This window comes from Amphiprion ocellaris, chromosome 5 (assembly GCF_022539595.1).
Source record: "Amphiprion ocellaris isolate individual 3 ecotype Okinawa chromosome 5, ASM2253959v1, whole genome shotgun sequence".
Lineage (NCBI taxonomy): Eukaryota > Metazoa > Chordata > Actinopteri > Pomacentridae > Amphiprion > Amphiprion ocellaris.
Window position 1 is genome coordinate 14,998,391 of NC_072770.1, and position 16,108 is coordinate 15,014,498.

Genomic DNA, 16,108 nt, shown 5'->3' on the forward strand with positions numbered 1-16,108 from the left:
ATTTCCTCACTGAGTAAGTCTAATACTTAATGTTTTGTTTTTGTTTGTTATATTTCAATTAAAAATGTCCTGCTGCAATAGTTGTACATACCTTAATAAACATTTACCTCAATTACCAAAAGCAACAATAAGCTACATAGAATAACAGCCAGTGCAATTCATCTATTTTTCCAATCAAGGACTCAATCAGCCAGTATCCCTTACAGTAATATAGTAATGTTTTCAATGACAGTATGCTGGATGAAAATTATTGAATAACTATTGTAATTTCCAGCTTTACTTCATGGTGGCAGTGTCGTCTCACTGTCACAATGCCTAAATTCAAACACAAAGATACAGAAGTGTCTCAATTTGGTGCTGCAGCTCCATTGCATGTTTATTCCAGAGCGTCATTGTCTTTGATATGGGAGGGTTTTTCATGATGGCAGCTCTGGAAATACAGACATACCCAAGGCTGCTGATGATGAGGTCTTAGTGTTTCTGCCATTTATGAATCAGACAAATTAAAAGAAGACCCAAAGCATGAAAAATAGATGTGCAAGTAGTTTTCCAGGACAAATGTCCAACTGACAAAGTCAAAGAATCCCCCCCCCCTCAAATGCACACTGGCATTCAGCTGCTCTCGCCACAATTGGAGATAAGCAAAGAGCTGCCATGACTTCCAAAAGCTGATCAATGCTTTAGTTTATCAGGAACTGGAACCGCTTCAGCTGAAAAGCTCCCAAAATGCTACAGATATGCAATCTGTCCATTCACAATGAACCTCTTAACAGTAGCACTGTACATTAACGTGTGCAACAACCACGAGCACGTGATTGTTATTAGTGATTTAGGTGTCAACTTTGAAAAATTAGAGCAGACTGTGTGTAAAATGAGAAAGTATAAACAAGAAATGCACCAGTCTATCCTGAAAAAATTACAAATTGCAACACATTCTCTTCCATCTGTACCAACAATTAGGACGACGCAATCATGTTAGAAGAACCACACATGCAGTTCAGGTTTATACACATAATATGTATCTGGCCAACACAGTGGAGGATTTAACAGCTAAAGACTTTTTTTTTTTCTTAATTAAAGACCATATTTTTCTGAGGTGATGGTGGAGATCAAAACAGAGTTAAAAGGAGAGCACATATATACTGATATGGTAATAGTCAACCTTGCAAAAAGTAATGTCATTTCATGTTCATGTTCTTTCATTTGCCAAAACAAGCACTTTCAGCTGCTTAAACTTGATTTGGTATCGTGTCAGGTACTCCAACATGTCTTTGTTAAGGTATGCAGACAAATTTACTCCTTACCCAGCTATTTTTTATCTCAGTTCTCAGCTTATTCAAGAAGAAATTTTAAGCATTTCTCCCTGCTCATTTATAAGTCTTGTTTCCATGTGATTTGGCAGTGGGCAACTGATCCGTATCTGTGTGCAAAGCTACGGGGTCGAGATTATAAGTGGCATAGAATTACTGTTACTCTTGGTAACTTCGTTTTCCTCCAGTGAGTTAAGATCTATTTTTACAGTATCAGAGACTTTCTTTAGCTCCCTCCACCCCTTTCAACTCGACCTGATAAGGCACCCCAGCAGCTAAAGATAACACACCACTGAGCACCTCACAAAACTTGCTCTTGCTTATTGTTGCTGTAATCTATTTAGTTACTTGATGCCAGGAAATTGGAAGTTGATAAATGTTCTGGACACACGAACCATATCCAGCTGTGCCTTGTTAACTGAAGGACCAGCCAGCTTTGCAGGGCTTTCCAGCACTTGTTATGTTACAGTGACAGGGATCATGACACGTTCGTCCTTTGTGCTCATTTATAAGTGCAAAATTCGAAGCGCTTAACAAGCAAAATGCAAAGACAGCAGAAGGAAAATAAAAACAAGGGTGAATTGTAGCAAGACTGACCTACAAATACTTCAATGTATGCTGATGTTAGTGCACAGTGATTAAAAAAAAAAATTCAAATGGGACAAAATGATGAGTGGGTATCTTCTGAAAAGCACCGCTTCCCATTGGCATTTATTTATTATTAAAAATAGAACAGGGCTGCTGCAATACCAGAAAGAATACTGCTAGACAAAGTACCCCTATTTCCACTAGTATTTCTGCTAATACTACTATCACCATTACTACAGTGGTAATATTTTTGCTCTATATGCTAGTCAGGGTACTATGAATAGCAACAAGAATTAAAAAGCAATTATAATTCACACATATCAGTCATGTTTTGTAATGCTGCTATTCACTGATTCTGTGCAATAATTTGCAGTTGGGTTCAGTAACCACTCAAGCATCACATATCATAAATGTAATATACTGCAGTTGCATTGGGTAAAAGGAAATGACTGATGTTGCTTTGGGGCATAAGGGGAGGAGATAATCAGTCAAATTCAGTCAGTAACAAATTACCGGAAAATTGAAAGATTGATAGATTTGCACACATTGTACAGTTAACAGCTTATTGGAGTTTTCATCAGCAATATGAGGACAATAAGTGAGCACTGGTACCTTTCTGTAGCATCACAGAGCTACTGTGATGTGATGCAGGTAGAGGGAATGCATATGTGAAAATACTCTCATGACATTAGCGAATCTTTGTTAGAAAGTTGCAAGCAAAGAAAGGGTGCATTTATTTTCTAGTTATTTATGTCCATAAAAGTCAGTGGCTCTCAGTTACAGCTGCAGTTTCTGGCCACAGAAGGGGCATAACCCATTAAATCAACTTCTCTCTAACAAGAGCACACTGTTTGCCACTCCAAAATTCAGCAATACGGAGGGCAGTCCAAAATCGATTTATTATAAATGCTTGTTTCAAGAGCAAACTGATGTCGTTGCAGAGGAGGTGCAGGATTGCAACTTGAATTAAATTAGCTTGGGAGGAGATAACACATTTGGTTAATGTACTGCACTGGTCCTAAGAGATCCATCGTCCAATGATATCAGGGCGGAGAGCCAAACAGAATCAGCGGTGATCAAAGGAGCAGCTCAGCTATAAGACGAAGTGTATCAGCTCCGTCTTTAACACCCGTGAGGGATGAATGTAGCCACATTTATGTGACTATATGACATGTCCATATAGCAAGGGTAAAGTGGAAGTTAAAGAAACAGGAAAGCTTCCGAATGAAATCTGCTCGTGCTCACATGCTGTGCAAATGGCACCAAACATAATAGCGTTCTGTGCTCTTGACTTTTTTCTGAGCACATTCACAAGGCAAACTCACTGCAAAACAGCATCATGAAAGGAGACAGATTTATAGACTCAATCATTGCTGTCTTCTGAAAGACCATGAAAATGCAACACTTCAAAAAATGTAGAAATTACAGTATTAACGCATATCTTCAATAGATTCAAAACAGAAACATATTCATATAATATTGGTACAGAATGAAGGAAAGGAAGCAAATATTCATGTTGAAACATTACCTGGAATTTCAATATTTTTGCTTAATAAACAAATAGTAATGATCAGAAAATCCAGTGAATATTTTCATGATGTGAAAAAAATCACTTTCTTCCTTTAGAATTTGTCTTTGACCACCAAAACAAAGATGAAAAATACTCTTTCACTCGTGTTCTGCAAGCATTAATCGGTACGACACTGAAGCAGAACACAGAATTGTAGTTGATAAAGGGAGGAGTAACATAAAACACATAATATTAGAAAAATGTGTATATTTAGTGTCCAAAAAACATCTTTACATATATACGGCCTGCAATAAACAGTCAAAGTTTAGTGTTCTTCTTTCTGTGGACCACCTTAATATCAAGGTTACATCAGGTCTCAGTTTAAATTATGGGATAAACCACTTTGTTGTTTGGTTTACCACTGATACTGAAAAAATTATAATTTCCTCCTTGGTTTGATTTATGCTTGATTATATCTGAACCGTGACATAACCCTGTAGAATATATGGGTTTGCTTCAAGGTCTGATATTTACAGTGCAAAGAAAGATACATGAGATGCACACTGAGAGATATGTTTATCAAAAGCCGATTCAAAAATTCCAGTAACTCGGCCGTATACAATTAAACTGCATTCTCAGTTTAAAAGACAGATACCTTCTTCTGGAAAGGTAAAAGTATAACAGTAGCAAATGTTCCCACTTTTAAAGAGCCACAAAGTCCATGTTTGGACAACAGTGCCCTTATTTATTATATATTTCACTTGGTGAGGTTTATTCATCCAAAGTTATTGGTTAGGTTTAGAGGAATATGGTTTGAGTTAAAGTAAACCCCTTCGCAACATGTTTGGAGCTTCTCCTCATCACCATAATTGCTCCTTCTAGTTCTAGAAACAATACCAATCCTATTCAGTCTGCTTTCAGCACATCAGCCACTTTTGTTAAACAAGAGGTCTAATATCTCGGAGTGGTTTTTGATTCATGTCTCAGGTGACAAAGGTCGAACAGTCTTGTTTCATTCAGCTCAGGTTGATCTCGAAGGTCAGGTCCCTTCGCTCTTTTTCAGACTTAGAAAAGGTCATCCATACATTCATCACCTCCACACTCTGTTACCGATATGCACTTCACTCCAGTAGCAGTGAGAGGAAACATTCATAGGTTTCAATCAGCGCAAAATGTTGCTGCTGGGCTTTTTATCTCATTCCAGTGTAAGTGACCACATTTTTCCAGTTTTTACTGGCGTTTACTGGTTAATAGTTAGTTTTGAAATTGATTTTATGGTTTTATTGCTTGGTTTTAAAGCCTTACACAGACAGCTGCCAGCTTAAATTTGTCATCCCTTGACTCCTTCTGAGCCTGATCGCTGTTTGAGATCCTCTGGTGGAGACCTTCTGACTGTTCCCAAATTCAGCTAATGATAGTAAAATTACAATATCAGCAATGCCAAATAACTTTATTTTTGTAGCACTGCTCTAAAATGAAGTTTCAAGGTGCTACACAATGCAGACTTTAATATACAGGGGATAAAACCAAGCGTGAGCCACAATGCAAAGGATAAAAAACAAGAAATATAACAGAGTAAATGTCTTGTTTTAAAATGTCAAATAAAATATCAATATCACATATTAAAGTCTGACAACCTCTGGGAGGAAACACAATGGTCTGATTTCCACTAGTATTATCATTTATTATCACTATCCTTGATTATCATGGTGACGAATCTAATATGTGATTGGTGAAATAGTTTTACATAAGTTGGTAAGAGATGTATGCATTTTTGTCATAAACAAACAGAATCTGGGAGGAAATATGCTTCAATCAAAGCATACTTGAGAAAGCAGTTGATTTTTACATCCAGGGTTTTGCTTACAGTCTTGATATTAGCTTCTTGCTTGTATTCCATTTAATACAGCAAACCTTTTCCTGCTATGTATGGACAAAAACAGCTAAAAACAAAGAGAGTATTAATGTAATTCATCATGAGTTACAAAAATGATGCAACTATTTTAACAACTTTAGCAACATGCACCTGTTCCCCACAGCTCTCATCAACTTCTGCTGTTTACACCATTTACTTGTTTGAAATAATGAAGTCCAAGAAACAAAGGATGATGTCATTTGTCTCTTAGCATTTTAGCGCCCAAAGCATAGCAATCAGTCATGTAAAAACATCTATACTTGTGGGGTGGTAACTACTATATTAATCTATTTTTGTGTTTTGAGTACAAATTATTTTTTTATTAGATGTGTGTTGAAGCTGGTGTCCAGGCAGTTGCTTTAATCAATATGTTGTTTATGGAGATGTTTTCCACATGGTGCTCTTTAGATGCTGATCAATCACAGCTTGTCAAGATGACTTTATCAATGAAGACTATTAAAATCGGAGCTATAATCAATAAAAAACACCTGAGGTCCATCTGCGCTACAGCAGCCTGCATCAACACAAACAACAATTCTTTTCCACTTACTATTGTTACCTTGATCATTTCCTCTGTTCTTTTCCTTTCACTGTATTATAGTTAGCTCCAATAACAATCACAATTTAGCTCCCCCCCACTAACCATTAAACTGAATTTAATTAATTTCATGTGCATACATTTACAATAATCAGCTGTACATTTACTGTACAATAGGTTTAGCTGTGGTAGATTAATAATAAATAGCATTAACACCTTTGTTGTGAAATAATTTACATATGCCATAGGCCTGTGGCATTCTAGTTTTATTCCAGCACTGTATATTTTGCATTTGATGCTATTATAGGGGCTCTGCTCAGCTTTGGTGGTGATAAAGCCAAACTGTGACAGCCCCATGAAGCAGCTTTCTGCTGTGTTTCCACATCACTGCTGATGTGGGTGGCAAATTCGGACAGTTCAGAATTAGAGTGACTTCTCTCAAATTGTATCATCCTGCCAAGTGCCAGCTCAGTGTTGAGAACTCCTCTAGAAGAAAGATGAGCTCAAGCTTGAACAAAATAATTTATTTTTTTTAATAGGAAAAAACTTCAAAGTCTTCGTGATTTTTCTCTGATATGACAGGGACACAGTCACAATCGTTATCAAAAATTCTGCATGAAGCTGCCATGCATTTCCAAATGCATTTCTTTGAACAAAGGGGGATACAAAAGATGTGAGGTTTAAACTAATTGTTAATCTGACTGCACATGGTGGGTTAGAAATTAAGATAATCCTTTGTGAATTCCACAGTGGGGACATTTGCAGTGTAGCAAAGATTTAAGGAATGAAGAACAAAATTAAAAACAAACCAAGATATACATAAGCACTAACTCTAAGAATAACATTATTACACATAACGGTGGTACTGCATAGATTTTTGATGAATAGAAAAAGTGAGTGTTAATAATGCAGATTGTACTTAAGTAGAAAATCAATAAAATGGCATATATTCTAGTTTATGTAGAAAAACAGATACTGCATTGAGTTCTTTCAAGAATTAAATATTCATAATTCACAGAAAATCAACTAAATCCAATATCGTTGCATGCCTATGAATAAAACTGTTAACATAAAAGATATAACAAGCTACCTGTGATTACTAGAGCTCCACTAAGAATTCCTACATTTGATAATCAGGCTGTTATTGATGCTGTGTCTGTCAATTTAAAGATATCCACACATTGCAGGGTAATTCAAAATGTATGTGTATCCTAATTACAGACAGTCTCAGGTTTAATTGCTTGCATAGGGGCATTTTTTAACATGGTTACGCTTCTACAGCTGGCACCAAATGGCTCTAGAATCCACAGTACACCACTCACTGCACAACATGTTAATTGTCTCATTATGACAAAAAGTCTATGGGAAGTCAAGTGATATGCATTTTTATAGGGGCAGATTTATTACCTGATAAGAGGACGTACCACACAGTCACTGCTTGCTGCATATACACCCTTTCTATATTTATTTTCAGCTCAAATTCTGCTGATGCACTGATAACAGAATGACCACATACAGGCTAAGGAGAGTAGACTAGATTGACCTTCCCCCATAAATACGGCGCTACAATGGGTCTGCATTTCTTATCCACAATAGATGGCGTTGTGTTCCACAGTGAAGCGAAACAGGCATCATTTTTGTTCTTTTTTTCATTCTCTGCTGTCCTTGGTGTAAATGGATGAGCCAGCTAATTGCACTTTGATACAATGACTACAGAATCTCATTTATCAGAACCGCAGACATCTGAAATGGTCTGATAAACAAACAGCGCCTTTCTAGAATGTCTGATTATTCCATTTGAAAAACAGATGAGATTTTGAACACCTGCACTTTACAACATCTGAAGGTCTCCCGCAGCCTATTTCATATTAAGGATAATATTCATAGATGTGAATGTGCACTTTTGGGAGTGTTGCACTTGAGAGGTAATAAAAAAAAAAAAAAAGTTCCAAAAAAAACTTCAATGAACAACTAAATGAAAGTAATGATAATGAATTGAGACAACATCATATTCTTTTCTTTTTTTTACAAATTAGAAAACATCCACTGAGCAGCAGCGAAATGTGTCTGTTCATTATTTGGCATATTACCAATTTTCTGTTTAATATGCTTCTGTATTATAATCATCTTTTCATGCATGTGGGTGAAAAACTCTCACTGTGTCATCCTGTCTGATTAGTTTAAATAAAAGGCATTTATATTAGTTTCAAAATAACCATAAAGACAGAGACCACAGGCACCAAAATCCAAAGTCCTTTAAGCCTCTCAGAGGCTTTTGGTACCATGAAGGTGCCCTTGAGCAAGACACCAGCAAACTGAAGTAGCAGAAGCTCACGGCTCTAAACGTGTATATTTTTAGCTTTGAATAATAAAAACTGATCTACCTATTGCTGCCGAGAGAAATCTGAGAAGAAACACTCACTCTGTGTGAAAATAAGCAAATGTGTCTCCTTCATCTCCGTATCTAATTTCTTCAGTGGCTTAATATAAAATGTGTGCATGAAAATAAGTCTAAACATGAGATCTATTATTGATTATGTTTAATATATTTCATTTTTGCAAGTGGCAGACTGTTTTAAAAGATAAGCAGTCTGCAGGTGGGGAAAGGATCAATAATTAGACAAATAAATGAAAAAGTGCTTGTTCACTTGTCATTGCATTATAATAAATTTTAACAAGTTAAATATGTATTTATTTATTAGAAGCTATATTGTTAGTTGCTGGTTTTGCAATTTGTGCTAAATATGACAACTCAAAAAAACATGAAAGGAAAATCGAATGGGCAGACCTGTGTGAAGATTATTCACCTTTTGAAATCAAACAAATTAGTGTTGGTATTAACATATTATAGCATATATTAACAATTGCTCTGTTAAACTAGCGCAGTGCACATAAGGCAATGCACACCACTGATGTGTTACCTCCATTTTACTGCCTGCTTTACATTTCCATGAATATTACATTGTGGTTGCAGTGAATCTGTGCTTTATCATTACGGGGTTTAAGTAATTTAATAATGTACTTTGTTACAGTTGCTGGATTCAGTAACAGAAAGCAAGAATGGTGAAAATCAAAGCAGTAGAAGACGAGTTCTCCTGACTATTCGTCTTTAATATGGGTCAAGTAGCCAACACTTTGAATTTTCCAAAAACTCACGTCAATAGCATCTTTTAACAGACTCCCACTGCAGAGATACTATTCAAACGATGCTCTTCATGCTGTTCAAACCTCCAGATCGTGATTTGCAATGAAGCCTATTAAAATATTTCAAGTCTGATGCCCAAGTCAAGTTTAAACCATCTCACTATCCATCCAGAGCTACAAAAGACATACAACTGTTTTCACAGGCCTCCTTGATAAGTCAACTCAACCAATGTGTCGCATTGGTTCAGTGCACTTTCAGCCTTCTGGACTGCATGAACACATGAACTACAGTAGTTATCTATTCAGTGAAAATGTCACCTCAATGGAGAAAAAGCCTACATAGCCACAGTGTACAATATGATCATGTTACTTTACCTTAATCCCATCTTTCGTCCACATTTCCTCTTTTTATTTAAAAAAAATCCTTTAGTTTTAATATGATTAAGACACACTTTACTGTGAGGCTCCAGTTTTGTGTTCACAAACCCTTTGCATGTAGCATCACCTCAAGACTTTGAAGAAATATGCAGTCTTTCCTTTGAAATCTTGTAATTGCTATTTTGAAGCTCTTATGTAATGCAAATCAAGATACACAATCAACACAAAATTGTTCACAGAAAGCAACTGTTTCCTTAGCATGCATTTTAATGCCATGTAAGGGGAAAAAATAGATAATGCAGGAGGAAAAATTGCAATATGTCACTCCTGCAGTTTACGATAACCCGTTTAGTTTGTTTGCCAGCATGATTACACCATCAAAAAACTTTATGACAATATTTAGTGTATATTTGTAACGCTCTTTTGAGTCATCCAGCCGCTCTATTCAGTCCTTTAATCTTGATTCAGACAAAGAAAATAACAATGCCCTGCAGGGAGTGCAGTTTTATCAAGTGCCTCTCTTGTGCGAAATCAGGGAGGAAAGATGTCTCTCACACAACAGCCACACCCAGCGGAGCACAATACACCTCTGAAAATGTGCTCTTGTGGATCTTTGGTAAAAAAAAAAAAAAAAAAAAAAAAAATGACAACAACAAACTCACAAACAAGGAGGGTATCTTATCTGGCCTCATCCCACAATTGCTTGGAGAGAAGGAAGATGTTTTCGGGGCTTATATAAGTACATTTAATAATGTAGCAGTCCCAGCGCTCAGATACCCCCTGAAGTTGGTTTGCTGTGTGGCGTTGCTCTTATTAAGCACTCAATTAAAGCCATTCCCAGGGAGAGGCGGCGTGCAACAATGTTTCATCACACAGTCTGTGAAGACGTACCCCAAAGAAACACGGTGCCTTGAAACCAAAGGCCTGGAAGTGACAGAGCATCATAAAGCATCACCAAAGCAGGGAAATTATTCTAATGTGATTGGATTACAAATAGGGCATTTACAGAACCAATGAGACTAGATAAATAGAGCAGGCGATAGAACTGTCTCGCTGAGCCATCTTGGATCTTTTTTTTTCATATTTAAATATTAAAAATGAACACAGACATGGGACTAGGTAGACAATACGGAGGAGCTCTGCTATATACTCGTGTGCCTATTCCTGACAACTGACAGCTCCCAGGACGCAGCATCAGGCATGCAATCGCGTTTGATGGTGACAATAGAGCATATTTTTGTGTAAATTGCACTTAGTCATGACCTCGCTTTGCTGAATTGAGCAACAATTCTTCATCAGTGGGTGGAAGACTTTACATGTAACCCCCATGCAGATGAAAGATTTGTTTCGATGAAATCCGCTTTGTGCTGTGCAAGAAATGCATTTAGAGAAGCTGCAGTAATTGTGTTATTTTTTTTTTAGCAGATCCAGAAAGGGAAAGCAAAATGTGCAAAACTGTAAGGCTTGCTGTGAGTTCACTACATTACTTTCTTGTTTCCTTCCACACTGACTCTGTAAACCACAATCACTTTCTTACAGTGAAAACAAAATTCATCTTTTGTGTATCTCGCTCGCTGGTGTGCTGACACTCCAGGAGCACAGCCTAATCACAACTATCGTACCTTCTTTTTTTTTTTTTTGACGAGTTTGGCTGAAAAAGAAACGCTACTCTTCTCCAGGATTCTGCTTGACGGTCGAGATTTCTTCACCACACGCAGGCTCAGCTTGTCAGACAACTCTATTATGCCAGATTCAAACAAGTAATGCATGGCATACATTAAAACCACACAGCACACTGGTAAAGTAGCATCAGGGACCCGCAGCTTCCTCATCCATTACAGTGCTGAGGAAAATCTCACAGCGTTGTTTACTTTGAAAATCCAGCAGAGAGAAGCGAAAAAAACAAAAACAAAACAGCAGCCGTGCTAAACAAGTGACACTGGGCATTTGTTTTTATTTGCTGCTTGTTATTATGCAACCCTGATAAGAGTGATTTGAACCTTATCTGTGAGGTGGTTGCAAATATACAGCTGTGTCAGATATTACACTGTCTGTATGACGCAGATATATGAGGTCAGATGCAGGGTAGATGGAAACTCTGCAGCAGCCGTTGGCAACAAGTAACCATTATTATGTTTCTTTTTAAACTTTCCTTGTGAAATACATTGTATATGGGCTTCAGTTGACAGCTATATTTATAATTGTTTAATCTGTGGTTTAAATTCTCAAATATTCAATTTTGTCTATAAAATGTCAGAAAAAAAGTTAAAAAAAAAAAAAAAAAACTTCCACATGCAAATAAAAGCTGCAACAATTAGTCAATTATTCAATCAACAAAAAAATAAGCAAGTTGTTAATTGTCACGTTTTAAGCAAAAATTCCCAACTGGTGATAGTTCCACCCTCTCAAACATGACAAATTACAGTATTTCTTTGTTTTTTATTTTAGTAAATGGAACATATTTTACATACACGTGAACATGCCATTATACAGTGATGTTTTCTTTCCCAGTTTACAGTTATTTCTTTAGCCAATTAAATAATCACTCATTTATTTTATTCCTACCAATTTTCTGACCTGTATTTTGTCCGTGTATATTCCCACAGCTAACTCGGCTACACCAAAAGGACTAACGATCATGTAAGAGAAAGAAAAGTATCAAATCTTCACACTCAAGAAGTTGAAATAAGAGGAATTTTGCAGCAAATAATCAATTCAATGCAGTTTTAAATGTATAGCACCCATTCACAATATATGCAGTCTCAAGGTTCTTCACATACCAAGCTAGGTGAAGACGTTACAAAGGAGACACATAGAGGCACACCCACCAAATTTTAATTATTTCCTTCCTAATCTAAGTAAATTTCTGTCAACTGATTGATTTGTCTCTAGTTTGTATTTTTCAAACATCTAAAATTGTTCAAAGAAACTAAACCTGAACTGCCCCGAAGTTGAAAACATGTATTCTGTGTCCAATTGTCCAAAGTGCTTTGAAATAATGAGCAACAAGAAGACAAGGTTTGGTAATATGGCTCTAGAGAACTTGGGAAACTGTGTTTTGCTTTAGTTATATTCCTTAACAGTAAATCATCAACTAATATTGGTCAACAGCAAACATTAGAAAGGAAATAGAACACAAATATCATGGTTCTGTATGTACATCAGTTTTGAGGTCATGATTTAGCTTGTCTTTGGTACCGAAAACAAGAAATACACATTAAACTGCATCTTCTTTCTTTATTAAGCACTGGTTTACTGAACAGACCGAGGCTGTCAATACTGCTGCAACTGGCTGCAACTTACTGATAAAAAAGCAAAATCTGTCAAAGCAAATCAAAATAAATATTCTCTCTAATAAGTAAGTTATAATAAATACCCATTAAAGTGCAGAATTTAGAAAATTAACTGTGCTTGAACTGTATTTGTACTCAAGCAGATTCATTCGATAACTTCCGGACAACTGTAGCATGTGATTGTTTCTAAAGGGCTGCTAGGACTTGCTGGATGAAATGTTTTGTAACTGGGCTCCATTACTTTCAGCATGTGTTTGAAACCCTTGTTCTTGACAACAGAGAATGAGATGGCATGTCTGCTGCTTTATAAACACCTGCTGTGTTTGTTATCACTTCAGCCTGGTGTGAAATTGCTAGCAAGAGGCTGCTTTAATACCACAAGGAGTTGGATTTGCAATGCAGTCACTTTTAACTTGTACCGCTGATGTGATACCATCTCCAATGGGGAAGCAATACTCGATTGCAGTTGAACAATGTCTGCGTACAGCATTCATCCAAACCACTGCCACTGGAGTTAACTGAGAAACCATAGTGTTCCCAAACAGCAGAGTTTAATGATGGTAGAGTCTTAAAGCTCCGGTTGGTCTGTGGTCGCCATAACTATGAGGCTGCACTGTGCACATGGAACCAACAACATGTGGTCCTTTGCTAAACTTGCTAAAGGGAGAACATTGAGTTTCAAACTGGGTCCTGCAGAAACACATTCAGTGACTGCATTTATTCTGTGCACGTGAGCTAAACTGAGAAGCCCAAACCGAAAATCTCCACTACAAATACGTGCACATCCCTAACAAAAGTACACAAAGAGGCGTAACGAGGTGTAAGATGAAGCAACAAGTCTCCAGCTCCCTGCCTGCCTCTGCTAAAACAGACGGACAGTGAGACTCCAGTCATGACTAATGCAGAGGCCCGTGTGGCTGTAATGTCAGTACTTGCAGGATATCCAGTGACAAAACAAGTCAATGTGAAGAGTAAAAGGCCCCACATTGAAAAATCGTATCTCCAAACACTTTGCACAGAAACACATTCTCCTGTCCTTCTGTTCCTGAACAGGCATGAAATAAAAATGACCAATGTGACACGTTTCTTCGAGACTTCCTGAGGAAACAGCGCGATGAAATTTTTATGCCGGGCCTCTATATGCACCCTTCCCCGGGTATTTTTAATGTCACTTCTGCACTCTCACTATGCTTCCAGGATGTCGCCCCAACCATTAAAGTGCTGTTTCCCTGCGAGGCTGCATCTGGGAGAGCCTCGACCACATCAAGTAGCCGCCGGATATCATTAGATGCCAGTCAAACAAAGGCAGATTACACAGCAATTACCATTAACATTTGTGTAGCATGAGCTGAAGCCAGCAGGCAGTTAATTGTATCCCAGTTTGTGTCTTCATTATGCATCCTTGCACAGAAAGTTTTTGGTCGTTTGTTAGGTAAATCAGATGCACAATCTACCCTCCACTCCCCAGCCCTTTAAAAAAAAATGAAAAAATTCTTAAATATTTATGCTTGGGTCTCACGAGAGTCTCTTGTTTCGAGGCGATATCACACGCTGACTCAAAATCCCCGATCCTGAAACCTCTTAAGGTGAAGTGTTTCTCCTTTTTTTCTCTGTTAACCTGTAGAATAAGTTCAGCTCTTGTCAAGGCAGATGACAAGATCTCACACAGAGAGTCACTGGAGCTGCTCCTCAGTCTATGTTGAATGAACAACGTACATACATCAACAGATTGGTGCTCCTGTGCAGCACATGGTCAGCTCTGCCTGGTGTTATCATCACTCTGACACATTTTCACCTGACTGTGCCGCCACACACACATACAAGGCTTATTTTTATTTTTCCGCAGCTGAAAAACTCTGCAGGAATTGCCCTCAGTTATCATTTGAGTGGCAGACGTTTGGCACGTCAGATGTGCTGAAACTGCACAGATGCTCATATCTATTAAACATATTAAAAAGGAGGTTTATGTGGCATTTGCTGGCCGTTGGACTTCAGCATGGGCAGCTCATGGAGTGACTGACAGATGCACTGATGAGCACCATTAGAGCGGTGATAGAGTGGCAGAAAGGCTGATTTATTCAGATCTGCAACATGACCTCAATCAGATTGAAATCTTAGAAGTTTGAGGGCACTTTTTCATCCAAAGGGCGCACAGATCGACGTGGATGTACATTCTGCTATTCAAGGCTGAATCTAGAGGGTGTATACATGCTGTATTAGGGCTGGATCTCAAGTTTTTCCAGCTTAATCCCGCAGCATCCAGGACTTTAGACGGATTCCGCGGTAGGTGGTCAGCAGCAGCGGCGGCGGAGGCGTAATCAGTGAAATCCGCAGGGATTACTGAAGGGAGGGTCAACGCCGGAGGATTACTAAACATCTGCACTGATCGAAGAGACGCTCACACACTAGCAGATTACTTTCTTTCCTCCATGATAGTCCCACAACAAAGTAGACACAGTGAAATGAGATCAGCGGAGGGTGAAATTCCGAGAAGGCAATCCCCGTCTAGCTGCGTCCTTTTACGCAGCGTCAAGGCTTATTGTAATCTGAGGTAAAAAGTTAGGATGAAGGCTGGGGCTTCAATTGTTTCACTGAGTGCTGAGTGAAGCGAACTTGAGAGATGGTGAAGTTTGGGTACCATGTGGGGAGGAAATCGCAATAATAATAATAATAATAATAATAATAATAATAATAATAATAATAAGGATAACAATCTTACCTACTCTTGCAGCTGCAACGTCTCCGAGGAATTCACAGCCACAGATTAATCCGTATTTTGTCACCAAACAAAATTCTGCACACAGACATCACTGTCGAGTCTCAGCGACGCTCCCGGCCAAAAATAGCCCCTCCGTCTGACTTGTGCGCAAAAACAAAAAGATGCTGCTCCTTTCTTTTGTGTAGCGCAACATTCACGAGCTGCGCTGTGGTGTTCTGTGCGGCACCACCATCCCTGCCTCTCCTCCTCTCTCTCCCTTTATCTCCCTCTTGCTCTCTCTCCGTCTCTCTCTCTCTCTTTCTCTCTCTCTCTTAGTATCAGTAGCACAAGTATCTGACGGCGTGGCGTCTCGCAGGTCGCATATTGGAAAGTGAAGCTTCGGTGTGCGCACCCACTCCGATGCGTCAAGTCTCACCCTCCCTCCCTCCCTTCTCCTCCTCCTCCTTCTCGAACCGAGCTGGAGCGGAGCGGGACGCACACAGGAGGAGAAAAGCCAGAGAAGGAGGGAAAGAGAGAGGAAGGGGGCTGTCTTGTCTGCCTCCACTCCCGACCAGCCTCCTCGCTGCTCCGGCCATCCAAGCGGAACAGACTCCCTCCTCCTTGTCCTACTACAAGGCTACTACTCTTTCCTCTCCTCCTTCTCCTCCTCCTGCTACTGCTGGGATGTCCAAGCAGTCTGAGGATGTTGATGGGCCAAATACCTTTCGGCTGCC

The 16,108-nt window shown here is 38.5% G+C and overlaps 1 protein-coding gene across 3 annotated transcripts in view; it reads right to left on the bottom strand.

Annotated features, from left to right (window-relative positions):
- The window catches only part of cntn4 (contactin 4), a 161,251-nt gene extending 145,445 nt beyond the window's left edge, over positions 1-15,806 (bottom strand). Inside the window, exon 1 of one of the 3 annotated variants that reach the window (XM_023261306.3) lies at positions 15,396-15,806. The gene's annotated coding sequence lies outside the window, so the exon portion shown is untranslated. The remainder of the gene's footprint in view (positions 1-15,395) is intronic. The other 2 variants (XM_023261305.3, XM_023261304.3) reach the window with 2 other exon arrangements.
- Positions 15,807-16,108: the final 302 nt, after the last annotated feature.